The following is a 27995-nucleotide window of genomic DNA, read 5'->3' as shown; positions in this document are numbered from 1 at the left end:
CATTGGAATTAGAAGGCAGAATATGGAATGAAGCAACAACAAAAATATATATTTTTGTCACTATAAATATAAATATATATTTATAAATATATTTAAATATAATATTCTGACAAATATACATATTTTTATTTTGTCAATATTCACTTTATTTTTGAGAAGTTCCAACCAGTCTCAGAAAGATGGAAAGTGATCCCAAGAACCAGTTATAAGAGAAAGTTAGAAAGTTATAAGAAACCTTTCTAAACCTAAAATTCTGGCTGAATTTGAGAATTATCAGTGGAATACCAGAAACAAAAAAAAATGAGGACCAATAATCTCTCTCCTAGGTTTTAGGAGTTTAGATTTGGTGACATTATTTGAAATTGTCTTTATCTACCAGTTACTAATGTTTTTTTTTTCCACTAGGAACTCAAATCTCAAATTTCTTAGTTTAGATGCCAAATTTATACACCAACAAAGCAGGGGCAAGGAGGGTGATAGTTCACTAACCAATAGTTCATATGGTCTGTCTTGAGCAAATGCACAATATCTGTTACAGTTGTTTGGATTGTTAAACCTAATGACTGGGAATTCTAATTTAAAATGAGACTGGCATTTTATAGATGTGGACAGGAAGATTTATAGAATGAAACAACTTCCACTAAAATGACACTACTGCTTTGTGGCAAAGATAGCAGAAGAACCCAGGTCTCTAAGCCCAGCCTTGGACTGGTTTCTTAGTACCAGTGATTCTTCAGTGATGCTTCCTAGGACTCTAGGTTCAAAGTAAACAGTGACAGTCTTTCCCAACTTGCAGTATAATTTTCTAAGTTAATTTTTTTTCTCCCATTAAAATGCTTAGGACTGTCTCAGTATCTCAAAAACCAAAAACTAGCCCTCAGCCTTTATATTTTCTTTTAGCAAAATTGCTTGTTCCTATGATAGAATGAAATACTACAGTGTTCAAAAGGTCGTGACCTCCATGTGCTCTGAAACCTACACAAGTTGGAACCTACAATCTGTGCTATAAGGCCCAGCCTGACTCATGGAAGTTGTAACCAATGGAAATAATTGGAAGCATCTTTGTAATTTATACCCTGTCTGTATCCAAGAAGTATTTGAGTCTTCTCCCAAGAAGAATTTATCCAAGCCAGTCTAAAACGGTCCCAAGTAAGAGGGGAATACACTTTGGGAATTTCATAAGCTGAATGCTATTTCCACATTGGTCGCCATGGTGAACACAAATAAGCAAATTGACTGAATGGTAACAAGGCCGGGAAAGAATGTGCTTTCTATAGAAAGTGATGTGCTTCTTGTAATGATCAAACTAGTAACTGTACAAACGTTGGTTGCAGCCTGTAGCCCAAGTCTGGCAAATAACAGAGCTTTATTAATTAGCGCAATGAACAAAGGAAGATACAGACCATTTTGGGTGGCTAGATGAGAAATGATATTAAGTGATAGGATATCCTGTATGTTTATATTACCTGCCTCTGGAAATGTGCTCTGATTCTTTCTCAGAATAAGCGTTGGGAACAAACTGTGGATATTTAATCACATAAGGGTTCTTTCTTCTGAGAAAATAGCTCATTCTTAATTTTTCAGTAGAATTAGACAAGAGCTAATTGCAAAAGGATTAAAACCTTGAAAACTGCTTTGTTCAGCTTATTGCTTCAGGTTTCCCTTTGGAGTGTGGATGATGTGTTTATTTGACATAATAAATACCACCATCCACTTTGTTCCAAGAACCAAAAGGCTATGTGCTTGTCCAAGGAATTTCTCAGTTGTTTATATGTAAGAAAACACTGCTCTGTTTTATTGGACGGGGCCACGCAGCTTCTTTCTTAAATAGGGAATGCAGAGAGCTGTGTTTTCTCCATACACATCTGAGCAGAAAAACCAGAAACTCGCCCTCAGCACTTCAGATGCCTGGCTGCTTTCAACTCCAGAAAGAAAAAGGAACAACATTTATTGAAAGTGTGTGCTTCGCTTAGGAACGGAGTTCTACTTTGTGTTATTGGCATATCTATTTAGACCTATGTTATATATTTTCTTTGAATATTAGATTGAAGTGTTTGGCACAGACCACGGATTGGAAAGAGTTGAAAACCAAGCAAAATCACTCTATCTGTCGGCCAAATCTAAGTGCCAGAACTCTGAGGAATAAAGTAACCACTAATTAAGCAGCCTGGAGTTTTGTTTGGGGTGTTGGTTTTTTTTTTTTTTTGGCGGGGGGGGGGGGGGGGTTGCTTTCTTTTTTAACTACATATCCTGCTGTATGAGGAGGTTAGCTGTGTGAAATACGTGCTTTGTGGTAATTTCGAGTGTACAACATAGCAATCTTTCTAAACAGCTGAAAACTCTGGTCCCTTATGACTTTCAAAAGGTACTCCTTAAATGGGCATAACTGATGGGTGATCGGCTAGTGAACTACAGACAAGGCTGAGTCAGAGTGACCTGTTGAAGCCAGTCGTGTGTGTGTGTGTGTGTGTGTGTGTGTGTGTGTGTAAGTAAAGGGGAGCAGTAGGCAAGTGGGGGGTGGAGGGAGGCTGCAAGCTTAGCAGAATGTTTGAACAAGACAAAGAGCAGTTCCAGCAACCAAATAAGGAAGTCAGTGCTGAAGGATTTCAGAATAGAAGTGTGTCAGAGATTTGAGGCAATCTGGGAGAGAAAAAAATAAGCAAAGAAGAAAAGCAAAGGATCATTGTTTTAACTGCTTACACAAAATCTGCAGGGAAAGTGGCGTCTGGTTTTTAAACAGGCATGAGAATTAAAAATCATATCTGACCCTTTCTATCAGCTTTTTGTAGACATGTTCTTGCAAAGGTGTTTAGGAACTTGCTCAGTAGTAGCTGCAATCCTAAGCACTCTCTTGTTCAACATAGAAAAACACAAGTTGTACATTGAAAGCACCAGCACATCCCTTTTATGTCTGATTTATGAAACTTAGCAGAAGACAATGAAAGTTTCTAAGACCATCAAAAATATCTTGAAACCCATTTAGAGATATATTCTGAATATTGAATTGTAATCATATCCTAAAAGAAACACTTCACCTCTTAACAAATTAGTTGAATGTGCATTCGCTATAGTGTAAATTTTAAATACTTTAATTGTTACTGAAGAAAATGTCAAAGGAGGAAAATTATACAAAGAAGTTGCCAGTGCTTACTTTAATATTCTCAATATCATCTCTGAAACTCTCCAAAATGGTAAATAATATTTGTTACTAATAATATGTATTAACATTAATTTTTATTTTGGCACTTTTCTGTAGTATGGGTGGAGGGGGACTGAGGTTTGGAAGAAAAATTTCAGAATACTCCTAAACATAATTTGAAAATGCAGTTTTTGTTATTGCTGTTTTTGTACCACAAAATCAGCATTGAAACATTATTTTTCTGTTAACCAAGAAATCTATTTATGTCCATAGCTTGCAGTAAATAAGGGACATTCATCCTGGGGCAGAATTTTTTAAAAATCCTCAATGATTCTAGTTGCAACTCTAAGATAGGTAAGTGAATACATCTACCCTTCTATTCCCATGCCAGATACAATTGGACCATCCACATCTGAATTAGAAACTACTAGAACATTGCCTAATGGTAATAGCAGAGTGTGAGTAGAGAACTGAGGACAGGGGCAGAAAGGGAATATCATAACCTACAGAAATGGACCACTACATGTAGATGGTTACCAATGTAATACACTCTGGTTCCAAAACAATATCACCTTCAATTTAAATATAAACTATTTAACATGCCACCTTTTTTATCACTCTTCTGGAGAATGTTAAGCTTACAAGGAAATGTTTATCATCATTAACACAGGAGTGAAAATTAAAATGAGACACAATATTATATCCACAAATTAGCAGCTTTTAATAACTACACTGCATCCTAGTAATGCTTCATAAACTGATGTTATTCTTTAAAATTAGCACTACTATGGGAATAGGAAAGACAGTGGAAGGAATCAGACATAACTTTACTATGTTCTTATATGAATGCACAACCAGTGTAACTCCACATCATATACAACCACAAAAATGAAAAGTTATGTTCCATGTGTGTATGATATGTCAAAATACATTCCAGTGTCATGTATAACAAAAAATAATAACAAATACAAATTTTTGTAAAAAAATTAGCAATAGGGGTTGGGGCTGTAGCTCAGTGGTAAAGTATTTGCCTCGTATGTGTGAGGCACTGGGTTGAGTCCTGAGCACCACATAAAAATAAATAAAGATACTGCATGTTCATCTACAACTAAAAAAAAAATTTTTTAATTAATTAGCAATATTTGTCAAGAACTATAAAAATGGTATTTGGCCCTCCCAAAATCATACTTTTCAGTATTTGCCCTGAGGAAATAATTCAAAAGAAAAAAAATTAAAAAGCCTGAAAATATTCAGTGTAACTGTTTTGTTTTGTCTTGTTTTTAAACTTGAAGGAAAAAAAAAAACAAACTAGGATCCAAAGATATAGAATGTTAATTCTTCTGTCTCAACCAGTGGAATATATAAGACTAGTAATGATTAAGACTACGGAGACAAAAACAGTAATGATAAATGATGTAATAATACCAAAAAAGTTATCTTGTAAACCACACACTATTTATTGGTATAAATATATTTTAAAGACTGGGGAAAATAGTAATGTTGTTGGGTTATGCATAGGAATATAATTCTGTTGTCTTTATTATTTGAATGTTTTCATAATAAGTATATTTTTTAAAAGACAAAGAAAAAGCCAAATGGCAAGAGGCAGTTTTCAGAATAAGAAAGAACGAAGGCTTCAGAGTTTGTCTACACAACAAATACAAGTCACTAAGTTCTGTTTGTGTAGTTATTGATATTGTAACAGACTGTGACTTGTAGAGTTGCTTGACGTACTAACTTGATATGTCACCTATTTGAAAATTACAAGGCTAGCTGTAGTTCTTTGGAGAGAAAAAACAGTAATGACAACAACACAAACAATATATATATATATATATATATATATATATATATATATATATATATATATAATTGCAGAGGCTCCAGGACTGTTTCTCTGTGATCCCTCCAGTATACCTGTGGACACTGTGAAGTAGCCAGACACCCGCACAGTGAGTCCAGGATTAAATGCCCTCACCAGCTGGGCCACAATTTCAAAAGATACACAGCACTCACACAGGACCTCACTCCTTCTCCAAGTGCTGAAGGGCCTAGGTAACAAACCTTGACTTGAGATCTCAGAATTCTCTGAATTCTAGCCTCAGTTCTCAAAGAGAATAGTTCATTTAATCTTGAAATGCATCAGTTTCTGTGATCCCTCCGCTAATGACGGTAGCTCTAAAGACTTCCACGTGATTAGAATGCATTTTACATAAACCAGCTCACTGGAATTCTTCCACTTACAAGGGGAAATTAATCAAGTCTTAAAACATTGTGCAAATTATTTGCATACTCTGGGGTCAAAAGCAGAGGAGAAGCAAAGAAATAGATATATTGCCGGAGAATTTTCTATAATGAGTTATAATAACTATTTAGTAATTATAGAATGTTAGATATAGTCTCATCCAGCCCCCTATCGTGCAGATTTGAAAACTGAGACTCAGGACTTGAAGTGGATTATGCAAGATCTCACAGGGAGTTAATGGCAGAGCTATCTTCTTTGTTGAATATAATATTTAAGACCCTAATGGATGTTTTCCTCTCTGGATTCTACTTATCGCCCCTCCCTTATTGCTCCCCTCCTGTGGTAAACTTAAACAGCACTTCCATCAGCTTTGTTTTCAAGAACTAAGAATTTGAAGGAACTTTAGACAGGCCATATTCTTGACTTAAACAAGATGATACTTTAATGATTTGCTTCATCCAGTTAGTTATTTAGAATATCGACTCCTTGGTAGCAGCAAATGTGTTTCTCAGTAATACCATAGAAATTGCTAGATGCTCAGAAGTGATGACATGCTGCCCTGTGCCAAGAGCTTTTGAACATCTCATTCCATCCTAGCAGCCCTCGGTGAGCTGTGCCCATTTTACCAGAGATGGAACTGTGACAAGGAGAGATTAAATAACTTGCCCCAGGTCACATACCTTTCAAGTAATGACAGGGATTCAGACTCAGAGCATGAGCTATGCAGCATGAAACTGTGTTACTTCAATAGATGGTCCATGAAAGCTTTTGAGGATATATTTAAAATATCCCAAGTAGATGGCAGTTCTCTTGTAAATGACCATCAGTCTGAGGAAGAATTCCTTCTCTAATTGAAAACAAACAAAAAATTGATGGACTCCAAGAAACCAGGCATCCAAGTGGTCATTTGTCAGTTTGAATATATGAGAGTGGTAATCACAGGACAACTTCAGAAAGTACCTGCATATATGAAAATTTGTGGAATATTTATATATATATATATATATACACACACACACACACACACACACACGTGTGTGTGTGTATTATATTGATACTCTATACACAGATATAGATAGATCTCCAGGGAAGGAATCTTCTAGTACTATTCTTATTAAATGAGGCTCCCAGTAAGAGTTCCTAAGTAATGAATGCCTCTGTATTGGTGGGGGTGGGGGTGTGTCCTGCCACATCTATAGGAACAAAGATTTGGCAAGTCAAGTGCTCTGCTTGCTACAACTTCCTTGCTCCAAACAGCAGACATATAGCCATCCACTTAATAAGGGACTCTTAACTCAGGCTCTTGGCCTCTGCTCTTACTTTCTCATGTCTTCAAGTGGCCTGGGGTGTTTAGTTGACTCTTCACATACAGGAATGATTTGAAGGAATTTTCTTACTCTATTCTATATCCATTCCTCTCCCCGAACTAGTAGAAAACAGACCAGAGTACTTCGTTTCAAGTTAAATTGCATGTTTAAAGCTATATGTTTAGAAACCAAATTGTACTAAAGGTAAAGCTAGAAATGGAAGTCCTAAATCCTCTATCGAATATTGTCTGGTGAATTGAGTTAATTACATATGTGTTATCTACCCCTTTCATCTTAATTTATAGCAATCAAATTTGAGGGGTTTTTTTGGTCATTCATTCTCTTTAGCCAAGTATTTTGTGTGTATTCATGAATGTGTGTGTGCATATGAATAATAACGTGTGTATGTATGTACATATGTTATATAACACACATATAAACATAAATATACACATATATAGTTGTGTATTTAATATATTCATGGCTTTATCTATTATATACATATTATAAAAATATACACAAAGAAAAAAATCAAAGGTTGAAATGAAGATAAGTATAAAGACAAACTGTAGTATTCTTTGTCATCTCCCACAGAAGCACTGCTCTGTGTACTACTCCAGTACCCATCTGAAGGGTTGGTGCAGAAGCCCTACACCCCATCAGGGTGGGTGATCCCTGAGCTATCAGCTGTAGAGAAATTTAGAGATCATGCCATCCAACCCCTGCACTGAACACATAAGGAAATAATAGACTGAGGACTTCTGCCTCAAGACCTCATTTCTGAGAGGACTCAGGACTTGATGAAATCTTTGGTCACATTTAAAGTCTGAAAGCACAGGTGATCCTGATGAATCAAGCTTAGGAATTATTTTACCAGGTAGTGTCTGGTCGGTCTCTGGTCATCTGGTTTGGTTTCGTTTGGTACCAAAATGCTCTCTTTTTACCCTTAACAAGTTGGAAAAGAAAAGGAGAGCATTTCTCAGAAGAGGTCCGATGCTACTGAATCAATAGAAAGCTCTGGGAGAGGAGGCTGTGTAAATGAGAGAGTGGGTGACCCAGGGAAGCATCAGGAGTGGAATGCTGAACTAGAGCCACACATTCCCAGGTTGCAGCCTTCGACCTGGTACTAACTCCGTCTTCAGGCACAAAGTCCAACTTCTCAAAGCAGCAAGGATTTTGTTAAGCCTTCTAAGGGTAGCCACATGAATTCACTATTGTGTTTCACCTACGCTCTACTAATTCACTTTCAGTAGGCAGTTTTATTTTCCCAGATGTGCAGATTGTTCACAAGGGAGTTATGAGTAATTAACTCATAAAAGAAACGTCAAATGAATGAACAACTGCAAAGCACCTGTTGTTAACAGCTGATTTTGTCTCCTTGCTTAGATTAGAAAGAGCCTGAGAATACAAGACCATGTTTTCTTCTTTTAAAAATGTGTGACACCTACTGATTTAGGTTCACATAGAACACAACCATGAATAGAGAATAGACGGTATAGCTTGTCTTTATGTCTAATGAAAGGAAAGTGTCAAAGGTTCAGACAAATGTCAGGACCTAAGATTGGAGCTTCCTTATGGCTTTCAGGGGCCTTAGGCACTTTTGTTTTTGTGGCTGTCTTTCTACATTAAAAAATATATATATATATATATATATATATATATATATATACACACACACACACACATACACATAGAGAGAGAGATATATGTTAGAGCCATAGTAATATAAAGATTGATATCATCCAGGCCATATTCATTATGATATAGTCATCATTGCTTTATTCATTTATATTAATTTTTTCCTTCTGAGTTTAAAAATGATTAAAATTGTTTTGTGGGGCGGCTCAAAGTGTCGTGGGCCCTTGCCACTGAAACTACCATGTCTAATGAATAAATTGGCCTTGCCTAAGATGATGGACAAAGGCACTTTATAAAACCACAACTGTCCTCATCTATTTTTACCCCTATTATAACAAAGAACATTGTTAATCCCCTCTAACTTCTTCTTTTCTTTTTCCCAATGCCTCCCCCTGAGCAATGGGCTCAAGGATCAGCATTCCCTTTCTCAAGTAAAACAACTTGGTCTGGAAAAGCCAGTGGGGGCCCCACTAGAATGCTCTAGCAAAGAGGCTCATTTGGGGCCTTTTGGTCATGGTCTGATGACCACGGGGCAGGCAACCGAATCCAAAATTAATTCCTCTATGATGCAAAACGACTGCCTTCATTCTCTAAAATGGAGTCAACTTAAATGGATTTTTTTTTTCAGACTAGTTTATTCATTGCTGGGCTAAAAAATTTTAAGTGTCATGTGGAGGAAAAGCAAACAAGGGAACAATGACATCAGTTATGTCAAGTTTCTACTTGCACCACCCATAAAGGAAGTTGGAATAATATTGTCACTACTTATAAGCTAATGAACTAACGACAACCCTGAACAAAAGGATGCATATGCCTATTGTCAATAAATTGATCTCTAATGAGGTCTTTTGAAAAAAAAAATGAGGCAATTTACAAAGAGTTCAGTTTCTAAAGAGGCAGGATGCAATTTAGTCTTTCTTTATGGTTGTTTTGTAGTGGTACTGGGAATTGAACCCAGGCACACTCTACTGCTCTACATCCCAAGCCCCTTTTATTTTGAGGCAAAGATCTTGCTAAGTTTCCCAGGCTGGCCTTGGGAGTAGCTGGGATTACAGGTGTGCACCACCATGCACAGCTCAGAATTACACTTTTTAAAATGGGGTTCTACACTTAAGTTTCCCTCAGTGCAGTCTTCTCTCTTGAACTCTATTCACGAACGATATTTTATTAAAATTCATTACATATTATAAAAAAATAGCCACTTGTAAATATAGATGTCTAGTTTCACTAAACATCATACATTGAACCAAAGTTTAATGTGGAGAATCTCATGTTATATTCCCATAAATTTCCTGAAAATAATTTAACCCTTTCTAAAGTTACTAAAAACAAATAGGCAAATATGATGTACTGATATAAGAATAATGATCTTAACTCTTCGGAACAATATGAATATTCTTCATATTTATGAAAGTTTTGGATAAAATTTTTGATTTTCCTGTTTTGAAATCTAGTATTTTACTGTATCAACAGTGACCTAGTAACTCACTTAATGGGCCCATAACAGGCAGTAACAGTATTATTAAGTTGATGATTTTAATTGCCAATCATATAAACTACCTATCAAATAAATTCATTCCTTAAATTGCTGTGTTAACAATTATCTCCTCTGTGGAAGGAGGATCAACATCAGGGATTTTTTTCTACGTTAAAAATACGTCCAGCCAGGCGTGATGGCACACCCGTAAACCCAGCAATTCGGAAGGCTAAAGCAGGAGGATTAAAAGTTCAAGACTAGGCTCTTCAACTTAGCAAAGCCCTAACCTAGTGAGACCCTCTAAATAAAAATTTAAAAGGGATGTGATTTAGTGATTAAGCACCCCTGGGTTTGATCCTTTGTAACAAATAAATAAATAAAAATAAAGTAAAAATGCATTCATTAATGGATCACAAAACAAGACCCAACAATATGCTGCCTACAGGAGACGCATTTGATAGGAAAAGACATACATAGGCTGAAGGTGAAAGGTTGGGAAAAATCATATCACTCATATGGACTTCGGAAACAAGCAGGCGTGTCCATACTCATATCAAATAAAATAGATTTCAAGCCAAAGTTAATCAAAAGAGATAAAGAGGGACACTACATACTGCTTAAGGGAACCATACACCAACAAGACATAACAATCATAAATATTTATGCCCCAAACAATGGTGCAGCTATGTTCGTCAAACAAACTCTTCTCAAGTTCAAGAGTCTAATAGACCACCACACCATAATCATGGGAGACTTCAACACACCTCTCTCGCCACTGGACAGATCTTCCAAACAAAAGTTGAATAAGGAAACTATAGAACTCAATAACACTATTAATAACCTAGACCTAATTGACATATATAGAGTATACCACCCAACATCAAGCAGTTACACTTTTTTCTCAGCAGCACATGGATCCTTCTCAAAAATAGATCATATATTATGTCACAGGGCAACTCTTAGACAATATAAAGGAGTAGAGATATTACCATGCATCTTATCTGATCATAATGGAATGAAACTGAAAATCAACGATAAAAGAAGGAAGGAAAAAGCATACATCAATTGGAGAATGAACAATAGGTTACTGAATGATCAATGGGTTATAGAAGACATCAAGGAGGAAATTAAAAAATTCTTAGAGATAAATGAAAACACAGACACAACATATCGGAATCTATGGGACACATTGAAAGCAGTTCTAAGAGGAAAATTCATTGCTTGGAGTTCATTCCTTAAAAAAAGAAAAAACCAACAAATAAATGATCTCATACTTCATCTCAAAATCCTTGAAAAAGAAGAGCAAAACAACAGCAAAAGAAGTAGAAGGCAAGAAATAATTAAAATCAGAGCTGAAATTAATGAAATCGAAACAAAAGAAACAATTGAAAAAATTGACAAAACTAAAAGTTGGTTCTTTGAAAAAATAAACAAAATCGACAGACCCTTAGCGATGCTAGTGAAGAGAAGAAGAGAGAGAACTCAAATTACTAGCATACGGGATGAAAAAGGCAATATCACAACAGACACTTCAGAAATACAGAAGATAATCAAAAACTATTTTGAATCCTTATACTCCAATAAATTAGAAGATAGTGAAGGCATAGATAAATTTCTTAAGTCATATGATCTGCCCAGATTGAGTCAGGAGGATATAGAAAACCTAAACAGACCAATATCAATTGAGGAGATAGAAGAAACCATAAAAAGACTACCAACTAAGAAAAGCCCAGGTCCCGATGGGTATACAGCAGAATTTTACAAAACCTTTAAAGAAGAACTAATACCAATACTTTTCAAGCTACTTCAGGAAATAGAAAAGGAGGGAGAACTTCCAAATTCATTCTATGAGGCCAACATCACCCTGATACCTAAACCAGACAAAGACACTTCAAAGAAAGAAAACTACAGACCAATATCTCTAATGAACCTAGATGCAAAAATCCTCAATAAAATTCTGGCGAATCGGATACAAAAACATATAAAAAAAATTGTACACCATGATCAAGTAGGATTCATCCCTGGGATGCAAGGCTGGTTCAATATACGGAAATCAATAAATGTTATTCACCACATCAATAGACTTAAAAATAAGAACCATATGATCATCTCGATAGATGCGGAAAAAGCATTTGACAAAGTACAGCATCCCTTTATGTTCAAAACTCTAGAAAAACTAGGGATAACAGGAACATACCTCAATATTGTAAAAGCAATCTATGCTAAGCCTCAGGCTAGCATTATTCTGAATGGAGAAAAACTGAAGGCATTCCCTCTAAAATCTGGAACAAGACAGGGATGCCCTCTCTCTCCACTTCTCTTCAACATAGTTCTCGAAACACTGGCCAGAGCAATTAGACAGACGAAAGAAATTAAAGGCATAAAAATAGGAAAAGAAGAAATTAAATTATCACTATTTGCAGATGATATGATTCTATATCTAGCAGACCCAAAAGGCTCTACAAAGAAACTATTAGAGCTAATAAATGAATTCAGCAAAGTGGCAGGATTTAAAATCAACACGCATAAATCAAAGGCATTCCTGTATATCAGCGACAAATCCTCTGAAATGGAAATGAGGACAACCACTCCATTCAAAATATCTTCAAAAAAAATAAAATACTTGGGAATCAACCTAACAAAAGAGGTGAAAGACTTATACAATGAAAACTACAGAACCCTAAAGAGAGAAATAGAAGAAGATCTTAGAAGATGGAAAAATATACCCTGTTCATGGATAGGCAGAACTAACATCATCAAAATGGCGATATTACCAAAAGTTCTCTATAGGTTTAATGCAATGCCAATCAAAATCCCAATGGCATTTCTTGTAGAAATAGAGAAAGCAATCATGAAATTCATATGGAAAAATAAAAGACCCAGAATAGCAAAAACAATGCTAAGCAAGAAGTGTGAATCAGGCGGTATAGCGATACCAGACTTCAAACTATACTACAGAGCAATAGTAACAAAAACAGCATGGTACTGGTACCAAAACAGGCGTGTGGACCAATGGTACAGAATAGAGGACACAGAAACCAATCCACAAAACTACAACTATGTTATATTTGATAAAGGGGCTAAAAGCATGCAATGGAGGAAGGATAGCATCTTCAACAAATGGTGCTGGGAAAACTGGAAATCCATATGCAACAAAATGAAACTGAATCCCTTTCTCTCGCCATGCACAAAAGTGAATTCAAAATGGATCAAGGAACTTGATATCAAATCAGAGACGCGCCGTCTGATAGAAGAAAAAGTTGGCTACGATCTACAGTCGGTGGGGTCGGGCTCCAAATTCCTCAATAGGACACCCATAGCACAAAAGTTAATAACTAGAATCAACAAATGGGACTTACTCAAACTAAGAAGTTTTTTCTCAGCAAAAGAAACAATAAGAGAGGTAAATAGGGAGCCTACATCCTGGGAACAAATCTTTACTCCTCACACTTCAGATAGAGCCCTAATATCCAGAGTATACAAAGAACTCAAAAAATTAGACAATAAGAGAACAAACAACCCAATCAACAAATGGGCCAAGGACCTGAACAGACACTTCACAGAGGAGGACATACAGTCAATCAACAAGTACATGAAAAAATGCTCAACATCTCTAGCTGTCAGAGAAATGCAAATCAAAACCACCCTAAGATACCATCTCACTCCAGTAAGATTGGCAGCCATTAGGAAGTCAAACAACAACAAGTGCTGGCGAGGATGTGGGGAAAAGGGTACACTTGTACATTGCTGGTGGGACTGCAGATTGGTGCAGCCAATTTGGAAAGCAGTATGGAGATTTCTTGGAAAGCTGGGAATGGAGCCACCATTTGACCCAGCTATTCCCCTTCTTGGTCTATTCCCTAAAGACCTAAAAAGAGCATGCTACAGGGACACTGCTACATCGATGTTCATAGCAGCACAGTTCACAATAGCAAGACTGTGGAACCAACCTAGATGCCCTTCAATAGACGAATGGATAAAAAAAATGTGGCATTTATACACAATGGAGTATTACTCTGCATTAAAAAATGACAAAATCATAGAATTTACAGGGAAATGGATGGCATTAGAGCAGATTATGCTAAGTGAAGCTAGCCAATCCCTAAAAAACAAATGCCAAATGTCTTCTTTGATATAAGGAAAGTAACTAAGAACAGAGTAGGGACGAAGAACAGGAGAAGAAGATTAACATTTAACAGGGATGAGAGGTGGGAGGGAAAGGGAGAGAGAAGGTAAATTGCACGGTAATGGAAGGAGACCCTCAGGGTTATACAGTGGAGGGGGTAGAGAGAGAGGAGGGGAGGGGAGGGGAGAGGTGGGGAGGGGGGAGGGTGGATGATGGGAAAGGCAGCGGAGCACAACAGACACTAGTATGGCAATTTGTAAATCAATGGATGTGTAACTGATGTGAATCTGCAATCTGTGTATGGGGTGAAGGTGGGAGTTCATAACCCACTAGAATCAAAGTGTGGAATATGATATGTCAAGAAATTTGTAATGTTTTGAACAACCCACAATAAAAAATTAAAAAAAAAATAAAATAAAATAAATGCACCATATCCCCAAAAAAAAAAAAAAAAAAAATGCATTCATTAAATTTTTATTTTTAAAGAAAATTTCCCCAATTCTTTCTCATTTCACATTGCCTTACTATACTGGAGTCTAGGTTTGTACCCTTTATTTTATTAAAGATATATACTGCAAAATAATCTCACAATTTTCTTAGTAGTAAGATAATTTTGCTACAAAGCCTTTAATTGCAGCACTCAAACAAATCACTATGTGTGTCCCTAATGATAAAAATAAAGTACTTCAGATAACATAATTCTGTTAAATTGACCTAGAACATTAGTTTATGATTCAAGAGAATGAATACTCAAGTTTAGTATGTGAGGGGCTTGGTGGGGAAAAGGTGTTTTAGTTTTTTTTCTTGTTGCTATAACAGAATACCACAGATAGGCTGATTTATAAAGAAATCATGTTTCTAGAGACTGGGAAGTCCAAGGTCAAGGGGCCAGCATCTGGTGGGGCATTGTCATTGGGTCATTGTCTTGGTAGAAGGCAGAAGGGCAAGAGAACATACATACATCTGTGATGAGAGACAGAGAGAGAGAGAGAGAGAGAGAGAGAGAGAGAGAGAGATAAACTTATCCTTCTATCAGGAGCAGGCTCCCATGATAACTAACCCACCCCTGGAATAACACTCCTCCCTCACAGCCTAATCACATCTCCTTAACCTACCTCCGGATCCTACTGCAGTGAGGATTAAGTTTATAAAATGTGCTTTTGGGGAGACACATTCAATCACAGCAGGCATAACAGGTTTCAGAGATGACAAGTTTATCCAAGTTAAGGAAAATAGACCAATTCTGTCCTTCCTGTAAACACAGCTCCCTATAAATATCCTGTTGGAGTCCATGGTTTCCTCTGCATTTACTTACTCAGTTGGTAGAAAGTATTGTGCCTCCCAGAGCAGCTCCATTACTGAGGTAATTTTGGTTCCTTATATTTCTGTGAGTAGCAGTGGAATGAAGGCTGATCTTACCCATATGTGTCTCTTACCCATAACTTCATGAGTTGCCACTGCAAATGTACATAAAATGTGTAATCCTAGCCTGATTAAGCTGTATTTGTCTTTTACCAATCACTATATTTATAAGACACAGCTCAAGGTTTTTCTTATGTAGGATCTGATTATAGTATTTTGCCATTTGCTCAGGAAAGTCACATAAAAAGACAAATTCCTACTTTTAATTATGCTTCTCCGTAATCCTTGTAGAATCTGTGGAGGATCCCATCAGAGCCAGCAAAACTCATTTGATTTGGAAAAGTGTTCTCAATAGTGAGTGAGATCTTTCTGTAGATCAAGGTGGACAGGTCTGCTTGCCCATTTCAGGTCATGCAGACATTATTGTTCACAATCACACTTTGCAATAATAAAGCATTGATTTACTAACAGAGATCCCAGTATCGTGGGATGGGTAGTGAATTTTCTATACATTTGTATTTTTTCACACCAAATTTATATTCCCTGGAGTTTGGGCTCTGGAGTTAATGATGTACGTAACAGTCCTTCCAATTGCCTGCTCCATGTCCATGGGTAAATCACCTAACCTCTCTATGCTCACTATCCTCCATGTAGGGAGAATAATATTAATAGTGATACTGTCACGTGACTCGTACAATCAGATAAAGTAGAAGAGTGTCTGTGAAGTGGTTGGCAAAGGAGCAGCTCAAGTGAAGTTCAGATTGTTACATTTTACTGTGTCCTTTTTAAAAAAAAATCCCTGAGATTAAAAGCAGAAGAAAACCAACCTTCCCCTCCCTGCAAATGTGGTATGGACCAAGCACTATGCCAGGTGCTTCACTGGCAGCAGCCCACTGAGTCTTCTCAGCAGTCGTCCAGGTCAATGCCTTTGTCTCCACCTGACAAATGTGAAAACAAATCTCATGCACTCAAGGTCACGGAAACAGTCTGTGATTGACCCCACTCTGTTCAGTTCTACCCTTTCCAGGACACCCCTCCACCAGGCAGTCTCTTCAGGCCCCTCCTGGCTCTGATTCTGTGAGTTCCCTGTGGTCATTTGGGAGGTTCAAGGTTTATTTTACTCAGACAAACTCAGTCTGTTCTTTTGTTTACCAGCTTCCACAGCTGCAGACCTGCTTGTCAGGTTCCCTCTGACCCGGTATTTTATGTCCACTGGGTTCCGGTCACATCTCCACAAAGTACCCCATTTCCCCCCACCCCACCCCTTCCCCCGCACCTTATCCTCTCTCCTTATTCTTAACAAAAAGTTATGTACAAACCAAAGAGCCAAAAAGTTTTCTTGGCCAATGGACTATACTAATTTGTTTTTATGTTGAAAGTATGAATTGTCCTTGGAGGTTTGCCCTTTGCCTCCTCCCGGAATCGTCTGGATTCATGATCAAATAATGCACGGGGCTTAGTCTCTTCAGAAGACCCACATTTTGACTTTTAAAAGTTTCATACTCTTGTTAAATAATTATTAGCTGTCATTATGGAAATAAATGTGATTCACATAAATGTTATACTTAATGACAGAGTCTAAATTCAAGGTGGTCCAAGATTTTTCAAAAGCTTATTTTTTTAAATGAATGAGATAAAAGCTGATCTTAAAAACATTCTACTCTCAGACACCTTTTCCTAAAAATAACATTAGTTGGAAACAATATCAGTTAAAATCTTTAATTAATGTACTATATTCTTAGTCTTGTTCTTGTTTGCTGATTGTGGTTGGAAGCCCTTGGAAAAATAGTATCTACAAAACAAGCAGTGAGCATGCAGCCAAAACTTTTATACCCTTCAAAAATACAGCAAGGGCTAAATCAACAAGCTTTCAAAAATAATGTCAAGGTACCAGAAGTGAATGGAAATAGATCCTGATGCTGAATTATTTCAGAACATCTGTTTTACATACCATTGATCATGACGTGTAAATACATAGAGAGGCCTTCTTATAGAAAATCTCAAGTTTTGGTAATTTTTAATTAATATTCTTTTTAGAAAAATGACTAAGACATCTTCTCATTCCTTTGATTTATATGAAGCAGCAAAAGAATGTTAATATGTCTTCATATTAGATAGGTAAACAGGTAGGTAGATTGATTTGGGCTTCATATTTAAGTTAGAAAACACGGTTAGATAATGTAGACTTTTGGTAATAGTTTTTTAGTGGACCTTGGTCAGAAGACATTTGCCTGATTTGTTAACAGTATCAACTTTATAAAGTATTATTACCTATATTGAGGGTTTTTGAAATAGATGGACTATAATACCTGCCAGCAGTGTTGTGTGTATGTGCATGCATACAGATTTATCTTCAATTTGGCTTCATTACTGAGATCTTTTTTCAGCAACTACCATTTGTTTTTTAGTTTTCTTTTGTTGTTTAGTTTCTAACCACCTGTTTCACTGTTGTCATCTGTGAGAATATGAAAAGAGAATGATGGAACAATTTCAATACCTTTAGCCATTCCATGTTCCTCCCCAAACAATTGCAAGAATGAGCAATCTGCTTTATCCCAAATTAAATTTGCATATTTGAAACCATAGATCCATGAGCCAAAGTGCGCTGAAAGTGTAGCTTGAGCTAAAGTCCTAAAGCTGACCCTCTGCCAAAAACCTCCAAAAGGCCAGAGGGAATCCATGATGGCAGCTCTGGGGAAATAAAAGTTTATTGTGTATTTGTTCTCTGCCCTTTCATTTTACCTTAAAACCATAGAATTTCAAGTTTTAACTTACGGGAGAATGAAGAAAAAAAAATCTAGAGGGAAGGTTGTGGATCAGGGTTTGCACTATGCAGAGGAGGATGGAGTATCCTGTTTTAAAGCTTGACAGACATTCTCATCGGTGCTCCTAATACTGTTTTAGCAATTCTGGGACTTGTCCAAGGTGATGGCTCAGATGTATCCACACCTCCCACGCTGCATGCATAAAAACTTGGAAGTTGAAAACATTAAAATATTCAGTGCTCTGTATAAGTGCCTTAAATCCTCTTGGGTCAGTACTGAAAAGTGAAAACTGGTCTACATGACTGCTTCTTTGCCCACACCTGTAGTAAGAAATAGGCAAACAGAGACAGCAGATCTCATGGATCATCTTGCTGCAGCCACTTGAAAGTAAAGGGAGCAGGTAAGTTTTCTCACGTAATCCATGCTCCCAGTTTAGTCTACCCTCTACCCACTTCCCGTGGCCACTATACACTGGAGGTGATGGTAGTAACTGATGCCTATCTGTTTATTTTTTCTGTGCTTATATCATAAAATCACAAAATTTAAGTCCATAATTTTAAAATTCATTAAATGAATCCCATGACTGTGGAATAAGAAAGTTTCTGAATTCCACATCAATGGCACAGACCATAAGTCCTTGCTCTTGTTTTGGAATAATCTTGGTGTCACGCTGCAGCCCGTAAGAAAACCCTGTGAGTGGCCAAGGGATGTCATTGCTTCTGCTCCTAATGGCCATTTGACATGGGAATGAGAAAAGTACAAATTCAAAGAAAGGCAAAGTTAAATAATGGAATGCTGTGGGGGTTTTGGTTGTTTTTTTTTTCCCCCACTTTTGAAACATTTTCCCTCAGGTCAATAGAGATGTTGGCCTTTCACCCTCTCAGAAATTGAAGATGATAAGATCTTCTGTTATGCCTAAAGATGGCTGCATCATATTGTTAGGCTTAAAAAAATAGGTTGCAGAATCATATGTAAACAATGATCTAATTTATATTTTAAATATGTGTTTAGATATACTTACAAAAGTCTGGAAAAATACTCTAGGCACTTAAAATGTTTATCTCTGAGAATAGAAATACAAGGAAACATTCACTTTTGGCTCATTGTTTGAATATCTAATAATCATTTTTGCCTCAAAATTAAAATATTTCTGTCTGGGGTGAAGGGTGGAGGGGAGGCAGAGAAAGAGAAAGAAGAAGAAGAATCTGGCTTATAAATAACTCTAGAAACCCTAATGTCAATAGCAGTAATGAAGGTAGGATAAAATTACTAGACCATTCAAGCTAGTGATGCACTAACAATTCTGATAATTGGCATTTATTGTCATTTACTTGGTGACTATTTTACAAAAATGGCCTGGCACAACAGTAGGTTCAATAAATTTAGGTATCTTCACTCATTCATTCCATTGACAGCTTAGTGCATGTAAAAGCTTTGGTCCTAGTGAGCAAAGAACACACACTGTAGCAGGAACAGGGCCGAAGTGTGCTAACCCAGCTACTAGAGGGTTATATACAGAGCCCAGTGTCCTTAGCTGAGTTGGTGAAAGAAGTTGGTGATCTGGATTTACGTCTAAGCCCACAATCTGTCACAATTTCTACGTAAGAAATTAATTCTGGAATTGAGTCCATTTCCTCCTTTAAAACACTTCTACTAAAGAAGTCCCCCGTGTAGAGGTTTAAAGCAAGGGACTCAGACGTCCAACAGTTTATAGCAGAAAAGGAGCTCAGAATGGCAGGGTTGAGGCTGGGTTGATAAGATGTTTCTAAATGAGAGTGCCATACACTTTTAACCCTAAGGGTTCCTGTGTTTTAGTTACTCATTGATACGTGGAAGAGAGTTAACTAATTAATGGAAACTAAGAAATGATTCGTTGTCTTTCTTAAAAAAAGAAATATGCTATGGCATGATTTTTGCTCCTGGATTTAAATGCTGCAGATTAGTTTGCACCATACCTGCAAATCCTGCACAGGGGGGTTGGCCTCTCCCCGACCCACCCTCATCCCCAGCCCTGCAGTTGCATTCCCTTAGGGACTTGCATTCCCTTAGGGATGCTTGCATCCCACCACCAGCTTATCATTCCTTCCTCCTAGAATGCCCTGGAGTCATATTTGTGTTTATTGGACACCTCTTTTTAGTCTGTAAGGCAAAAACAGAATTAAAAACGGGAGAATTTTGTCCATAACAGAGAGCCAATATCTCTATTGGCTTAGAAAAGTTAAAAAAAAAAAAATTCTTTCCCATTATCAGTTGTCCTTGAAAGTTCCAGGAAATCCTGATTTATAACTTGGCTGCCCCATGGAAGGGGCTTTGCAACCAGAAAGATGCACGGGGCTGGACGAGGTTAGGAGAAGGGGGCGGGAACCTCCTAACCTGGGGGCGGCTTCCCAGGCCCCAGCCACGCCTCCTTTCCTCTCTGCTCCGGGGCCTGGCGGGGCCAGCGCGCGGACTCTTATTTTGAAGCACTGTCGGAGGCTCACTGAGTCACCCAGCAGCGTGGCGCTATATAGCGCCGGTACCTGCCGGGGCCGCAGCCCGGAGCCTGCAGCCCGTCCGCTTGCTCGCACCCGCACCCACGGGAATTAGGGCACAGTGGGGGCGCGGCCTTGAGACCCGAGGTAGGTGCAAGGAACCGTCCCTGGCTGGTAGAAATGTTTGAATTAAAGGAACTGGAGGGTGGGGGGAGAGTTTTAGAAGCGGGTGGGGGACGCAAAGCAGCTGCTTCAAACAGTCCCCACCCAGCCCACGGCTCTTCCTAGAGCCCCCTCGCTCACACTTGTGTGATCTGGGCACAGACCTCTGAAAGCTGAGCTCCAGATGGGAATTTTTGCATCTTTTGAACGGGGTCGGACTGGAGAAGATGCTTTGCCTGCCACGGATGATCCCTCCCTCTCTTCTAACTTCTCTGACCCCATCCCTCGCTCAATCGTGGCCCCACTTCTAGAGGGCAGAGAAAGCGGGGCTGCCAGAGATTTGGGGGAGGGGGCGGGGTGGGGGTTGGGAGGGGGAGATGACCTCATTCTCTGGCAGCTGGTCAGAGAGGAGGGGTCCATCTGAGCCCAGACGGGGATACTGCGCCCGCAGCCCTCCTGGAGCCTAGCCTCCTCTCCCTCTCTGGGATATGCACCCCACATTGGCGCCATTCCCAGAAAGTTTGCTTATAACTTGGGGGTCTTGCGCCGGCCGGGTGCTGTGCCCGGCGCGCTGTAGGTGCGTCCTGCTGGCTTGCTGGTGAGCTGCGGGCAGCGCCCCTGTCGCAGCCCCTGGCCGCTGCTTTGTTAGTGCATCCCGGCCCAGCCAACCACAGCCAACTATAGATTCTAGGAACCGCCAGACTGGTCCTCTCTGGAATGATGTGTGTTCACATCATTTGGGAAAGATCACAGAGCTCCCCTAGGCCCCGAGCGGTAGGAGTCTGGGGGCTTCCCGCCCATTGCCTTCTTAACACTGGGGGTGGCTTTGTCCCAAATGGTGAGTGGCCCACACTCCAGAAAGGAGCTTGTTTGGTCTCACTGGAGTCCGGGTTGAGCTTGGGACTTTGGCTGTTGCGCTGGGGACTGTAGGGGGCGCACTACGCAGGGCGGTGAGTTGGGTCTCCTTGGACTGGTCTCCTTGGATGCATCATCTTTCCTTTCTGCTGAGCTGGGTCTTGCACTAGTCGCAGGCCTGGACAAGCCAAACCCCGTTTACTGGTCTTCAGATCTAACAGTCAGACCTGGGAGTCTCCAGGAGCCCGAATTGGCTCATCTCGATTTTGGTATGCAATCGGAGAACTAGCAGGAGGAAGACAGAGAGGGCATACCAAGTGTCTATAGCTCTGAGAACACATCTCTGAGGAAGCTGCCTTTGACCCTCAGACCCTCACCATGGACCCCTCTTTGCCCCCACCAGCCAGGATAAGGGATGGTCTCATCAGCTTCAGAAACTGCCCAGCCCGGCTGTAAGGACATTTTCTTGATTTGTGTTATTAAGGTGCCTGTCCTGTCTCAATAACTGCCAATACCTAAAGGCAAGTTGTTCTCTTTGTCAGGGATTTGGGGTTGCTTCTGCAGTACATCTTTCTTACTATCTCTTTCCATCTCCCACGAAAGAAGGTATTTTTTCCCTCAAGACTTGGCAGGCTTGGTTTAGTGATAAGAGTTCTGAGGGAATTTTATTTTTTCCCCCTAGGTTGTTTATAGTGATTGATAAAGGAGATAGATAATGTGAAATACATGTAGGCCTATGTCTTGAAGTGACTGTAAGGCTTGTAAGTTAAATGGTTAGTACATCCTTGAACAATAAACTTGTAAAAGTAGACAAGAGCTAAATAGTCAACAGATTTTTCTACTAATTCCTACACTTCATTTTTATAAAGTAATTCTTCTAAGTTTTGGGGGGTGGGGATCTTTGGAAACAGGCGTGGGAGTGATTTGCCCAGTGCCCATATCACATCCACTAAGAAACTGAGCATGTGCAAGAGTAACAAAGCATGTCCACATAGCTGTCATCTCTGGCTATGTGAAATCTTGATGTGCTGAGCGAGGAGCATGGGTAGGTGGCTGGAAATAATGTAGCTCTATTTTCTTTGATGGATGAAATCCATGAATCATAAAATTCTGATAGCTGGCATAGTACAACAGCTCACCTGCTTTCGGTGATGTAATAACTACATTCCCTGTCTGTCCCAAGTGAGGACATTGACTTAGTAAACAATAGATAAATGTCCTACATACAGCCACCTGGGTATTGCTTCAGTATAGCTTTATGGGCTCTAGATATGATTTCTAGTTGATTTTTTAAAAAAAACTCTTTTAAGATAACAGAATAAAAATTGAATGGCACTTAACCACATTGCATTATGGTTGATCTTCAAAAATTTACCATATTGTCTTCTTAAGCATAAAACTAGTGTTTTTAAAACTTTGCTCATGAGTTGTATTCTTGTACTACTTTTGAAGGTAGTTACCTCTTTTTTTCCAATGTACTATTTTCCCCCGATTACAGTTACGTCTTTGGCTCTACTACAGTTGAAACAACTAATTATCACTTAAACAGAAGACATATCTTGGAAATTACCAACAGTCCACATTGTTTAAGGTGTTGAGGTCATTATTTAAAGGGTAAATTATTAATTTGTTCAAACAATTACCAGTTATCCAAAGAATTGTTGGGTTTTGCCCTCTTTCCAGATTTCTTTCCCAGAGGGAATTATAAGACTATGTGTCACCTCTTTTGTGTATTTTTTCACATAAACAATTTTGTATCAAAATATATTGTATTTTTTCAGCATTTATTTCAAAAGACCCAGATAAATATAGGATAATCAAAAGTTTACTGTACTTCAGTAAATTATCTATTATTTAATATTTTTTTAAAGTAACTCTCTCCTTCAAGTAGATGGGAGAGGTGGCCACTAAATATCCATTTTTAAAAAACAATGATGTTCATAGAGCACTAAATGCCTCTTGCAAAGTACTCTAGGAACTATAGATAGATGATAGATAGATAGATAGATAAATAGATAGATTGATTGATTGATTGATAGATAGACCACTCCAGTAATATTCTTCTGTTACACACTAAAAGAAGTGGACACTACCAGATATTAAAGAAAGATGTAGGGGAGGCAAGGATTCTCTCCAGGGTCCTACCAGGACAAAATTGAGGCACTCACTTCTCTGTTCTCTCTCCCAGGTTTTTGGCTCTAGATACCCTTTTAGACTGCACTGTTCAAGCTCTATATCAGACTCTGTCAGAGGATAAAGAATTAGAGAAGGGAGATGAGAAGGGTTTCATCCAAGGAGATTTAATGAATACAAAGCAACACCCTGTTGTTATAGAGAATGCAAAGGCGTGGGGATAACGTGGGAGCAAGGTCTGAGGTGCTCGGGAGGCATTGTGAGCCCAGTGGCATGTAGTTTTCTACTAACTGTGAGCACTACTCCAGGCACAGATTTCTTTCTGTCAGTAAATCTGAGCTCATTGATAATGTGCTTTAAGGTTAACCATAATTGGTAACGTTAGTCATTCCAGTTAGGTGAGCTGCTCTTGCTGTATATTTTAGATAATGACTACAAGGAAACAAACTGAAAATGTGGGATGGTTTGTTAATGTCTGTTCAGAGCCCCCCACTGAGTACCCATTGGCCACGATGGTGAGCGAGACTGGTGATTCTCACAGCCTGGCATGAGCTGCCGATGGTTGGAAGGCATAAGGGCTTATGGGATGGGAAAGATTTCTCCTAAGGGAGAAACTGCCATTTGCAGTCAAGGTGTGTCAGCCAGAAGAAATGAGCAGTAACCGTTTTCTGGTTTCTGTTGGCAAAAACTTTGCATTTAAAAAAAAAAAAAATATATAGAAGTGTTAAAAATAGACTCAAAGATCCATGAAGCCAAGTAAAAAGAATAGACATTGGAGTTTCACTAGTGAGAGGGAAGAGAGTTAATCTTTGTTAAAAAGCCACTACTAATGGGGCACTTTAGTTCTCACAAAATTCTCTGAAGTGGGCTGCAGCTTTTCCTGGTATTAGAGAACTGGGGTCAGGTGTCTCATCCAGACAGAAAGGAGAACCACTGGACCATCAAACTTAAGGCTCTGACTTGACATTATCATCCACATCAGTGATGCTCCTGTGAAACTCAACCATCCTGAGCAGGTGGCAGCCCTGAGCTTTCAGATGTGTTGTATTCTGAACGTGGATTTGTAAAACTCATTGCTGGAAACTCGGAACACAAATTTTCATTAAAACTGAGTAACTCATAGTGGTTAGTTCCCAGGCCAGCCCAGAGATCATAGCCTGAGTATTCTGCTTTATTAATAGTACCATAGAACCAAGCCACTATATATATAACAGGCTTGTTGTGGGAAAATGCACTCAGCTCCAAATTGAACTTTTTAAGGTTTTTAATCCAGCAATGGCAAAGGGACCCCCACCTTCTCTTTTTCCTTTTAAGCCCTGAGGGAAAATAAAGGTACCAGGGATACATTTCCCTTCCTACTCCCCTTATGCTAACAGGGACCCCACCCTAGAACTACAGAGTTGTGAGGAGGGTAATACCCCAGCAGTAGCTGGCCATGTAGCATCAGAGGGGAAAGAAAAAGTGGGGAGACAACACAGGAAACAGGGAAGAACTGAGGTCGAATTGTCATCTCTGGACTTAGTTTGGATGGCTTAGCCATGTGAGCTGCCTGTTGATTGCCATTATTTCCTTACTAACAATATTTTTACTGTAGAATGTAGACACACTAATGCTACTTGGTTGTATATTCAGTGTTCTTAGAGTTATAGTTAGGTTTAAATGGAATCTTTAATGGTAGAAACAAAGAAAAAATATACACACATCTTATTTCTCTTTTTGTTGCCAGTCTGCTAAATTCTCAAAGTAGTACCATTTGGGATTGGACTGCTTTAAGGTAACTTGGGTGCTGATGTACTATAATATTCTAGTCATAGAATAGGTACTATTTGTTGAGCACTTATTTCATACCAGAAAATGTGCTAAAATATCTAACTCTTTATGTCATTTAATCTTTACTATAGTCCCATGCAGTAACTACAATCAACACCCCCATTTTAAAATGATGAAAGTGATTTGGAGGTTATTTTCCCAGAGTCACACAGATCAGAAATGGCAGGGCTGGAACCTCATTAATTCAACAAATATTGTTGAGCAATATTTGTCCCAGGGACTGTGTTAGACTGTGAGATTGCAGTGAGCTAAATGGACAAATATGCAAAAATCCTTGCCCTTGTAGAGCTTATACACCAAGGATAGGAAGTAAATCATAAACACAAATCTGGTGCACCAGCAGCAGGCTGGCTTTAGAAAAGGGTACAGAAGTGCAGGAATGGGTAGAAAGAACAGTTGGAGCTCATGAGATTGCCCTTCTGCTTGCTCTGTCTCCTCAATAGAATGGGGAAGGCGCTTATCAACTGAGAGAGGGTGAGCATGTTGAAGGGCAGTTTGAGAAGAGAGATGTGCACCAGTTCCCTAGGAAGGAGGGAGCCTGCATTTAGCTGGAGAAATGTACACACAGGTCTGCCCAAGGTCAAATTCTCACTTTTAACTTCCACAATATGTTGGAGCTCAGAATTCTATAATCTAATTGACTCTTGGAATGAAGGACTATCTTGTGATTCTTTTCTTGATCTGTCACTTACATAGAGCAGAGCCTGGCACTTATAAATGTGTGGTTAGTGTCTGTTGAATGACTACTATAGCAAACTTGATACACACTTATCCATAAATTTCATTTAAAATTTTCTGTCCTAATTGTCAAAATTGTCCTCTCCCTTCTCTGAAATGCTCTGATACTTATAGTCCCTAAAACAGCACTTATATCCCAACTTATTCTATTACTAATTATTTCATGGTCTAACCCCATCTTTGTATACATTGAGTTTTATACCATGAGAGAATGCTTCCTTGCATGCTGTTTTGTATTCTGTGGTGGCTACCTAAATGAAACCACATTTCTACCAGGCCATGCCTTTGTGGAGGCCAGCAAAGATGGCTTCTGCTGTATTTAACCATTCCTTATTGGTTAGCACATTGTTGGGGCATAATGTAAGTAGTCAGTTGGGAAACAGGAAAACCAATTGAGGTGGTTAGAATAATTCAGGAAATAGCTTTTGGGTGATCTCAACTAACATAGAGGCAAAGGAACTGATTAGAGTAGATGGGTTCCAGGGATAGTTAAAAGACAGAAGTGATGGTACTTGGTGCTGGGGTGTGTGAAGGTGTGGGAGAGGCATATGTCAGGGGTTACTCCCCAAGCTCTGCCAGGCAGTTGGTAGAGGGTAAGGACAGGAGAAGGAGCAACTCCAAGGAAAGTTTAGTTTTGTACATCCCTGGTGGGGGTGTCCAGGAGATAGGTAGATACCTCAGGCTGAGATCTGAATGGGAATTATCACCATCAGAAATAATTAAAGCCTTGGGAAAAGATGAATTTTCCCCCAAAAGGGGGGCATTAAGAGAAAACTGAGCTCTGTGTGTGAAGGTTGAGTGGAGTCAAGCTTGGTCATTGACTAAGCACTGCAATAATTTGCAAAATCTGTCTGGTGACAGAATATTAAAGTAAAGCATACCCCAGTAAAACCACAAATGAATTGATTTGAAACTGGAGTTGGAAAAATGTGTGGTTTTTCTTGGTAAAGTCTCATTTTCTACTTGTATTCATAACTAAAAATGAATGCATTTGTATAGAAAGGTGACATGTAGATTTTTCAAAACTTCTATTTTTGGTTTCTGTTAAGAGACAAAATGGATCCACATGGACTCCATACTTCTCTCACATCATGCCATATTGTTATGTAACATAGAATGCTTGAGTACATACTGTCCACACCAACAACTATAAATCTGTCCAGGCAGGTGGCTCAGGGACAGTAGATAAGGAGTTGGACCTCATTTTCCCAAGGGGAAGCTTTTATTTGCAAGAAAGAGCAGTACTTAAGAATTGCAAATCTCTTGGAAGGGCAGAAAAATCAGGGTTAAGACAGCAGTTGTCCAAACCCATGCATTCCTTGGCCCTTCTTTATATACAGCGGGCAGGCGTTGTCAATTAGCAAACTTAGAAAATTGCACTGTTTAGTATCAGTTCATCTTCTGCCTTTCCAGAGCTCTCCAACCGTGCATCGTGGATGCTCAGTGAAACCACCAGATGTGGGAGCCTGCCAGACCTTTATTTGGGTCAATTTCTTGGCTTCAGGGTACAAATGCATGACATATTCTTGACCACTTACTTGAAAAAATTATTAGCAGTATTTTATAATAAAAGATGTTTAAAAGTCTAAATTTATACTCAACACAAGTATATCACGAGGTTGTGATATACAAAATTCAATGCTAGTGAGGGCTAAGTTCTCATTCCTTTAAACACCAGGACATTTGGTGCTTCCTAAGTAGGGGAGCTGAGTAGAGCCGATGTTTTTAGTTCCACTAGACAGATTTT

At 38.7% G+C, this 27995-nt stretch overlaps 1 protein-coding gene across 9 annotated transcripts in view; it reads left to right on the top strand.

Annotated features, from left to right (window-relative positions):
• The window catches only part of Palld (palladin, cytoskeletal associated protein), a 375619-nt gene that overhangs the window by 270357 nt on the left and 77267 nt on the right, over positions 1-27995 (top strand). The window contains exon 1 of one of the 9 annotated variants that reach the window (XM_058580372.1): positions 20539-20677. The exons of 7 other annotated variants lie outside the window; for them this stretch is intronic. The gene's annotated coding sequence lies outside the window, so the exon portion shown is untranslated. Of the gene's footprint in view, positions 1-20538; positions 20678-27995 lie in introns of those variants that run through there. One more of the 9 variants, XM_058580373.1, reaches the window with a different exon arrangement.

Source organism: Marmota monax, unplaced genomic scaffold (genome assembly GCF_021218885.2).
Source record: "Marmota monax isolate L192 unplaced genomic scaffold, Marmota_monax_Labrador192_F-V1.1 WCK01_AAM20220418_F8-fsc00040, whole genome shotgun sequence".
Taxonomy (NCBI): Eukaryota; Metazoa; Chordata; class Mammalia; order Rodentia; family Sciuridae; genus Marmota; species Marmota monax.
Note: the sequence above shows the minus strand (reverse complement) of the source record. Positions and strands in the feature narration are given on the sequence as shown.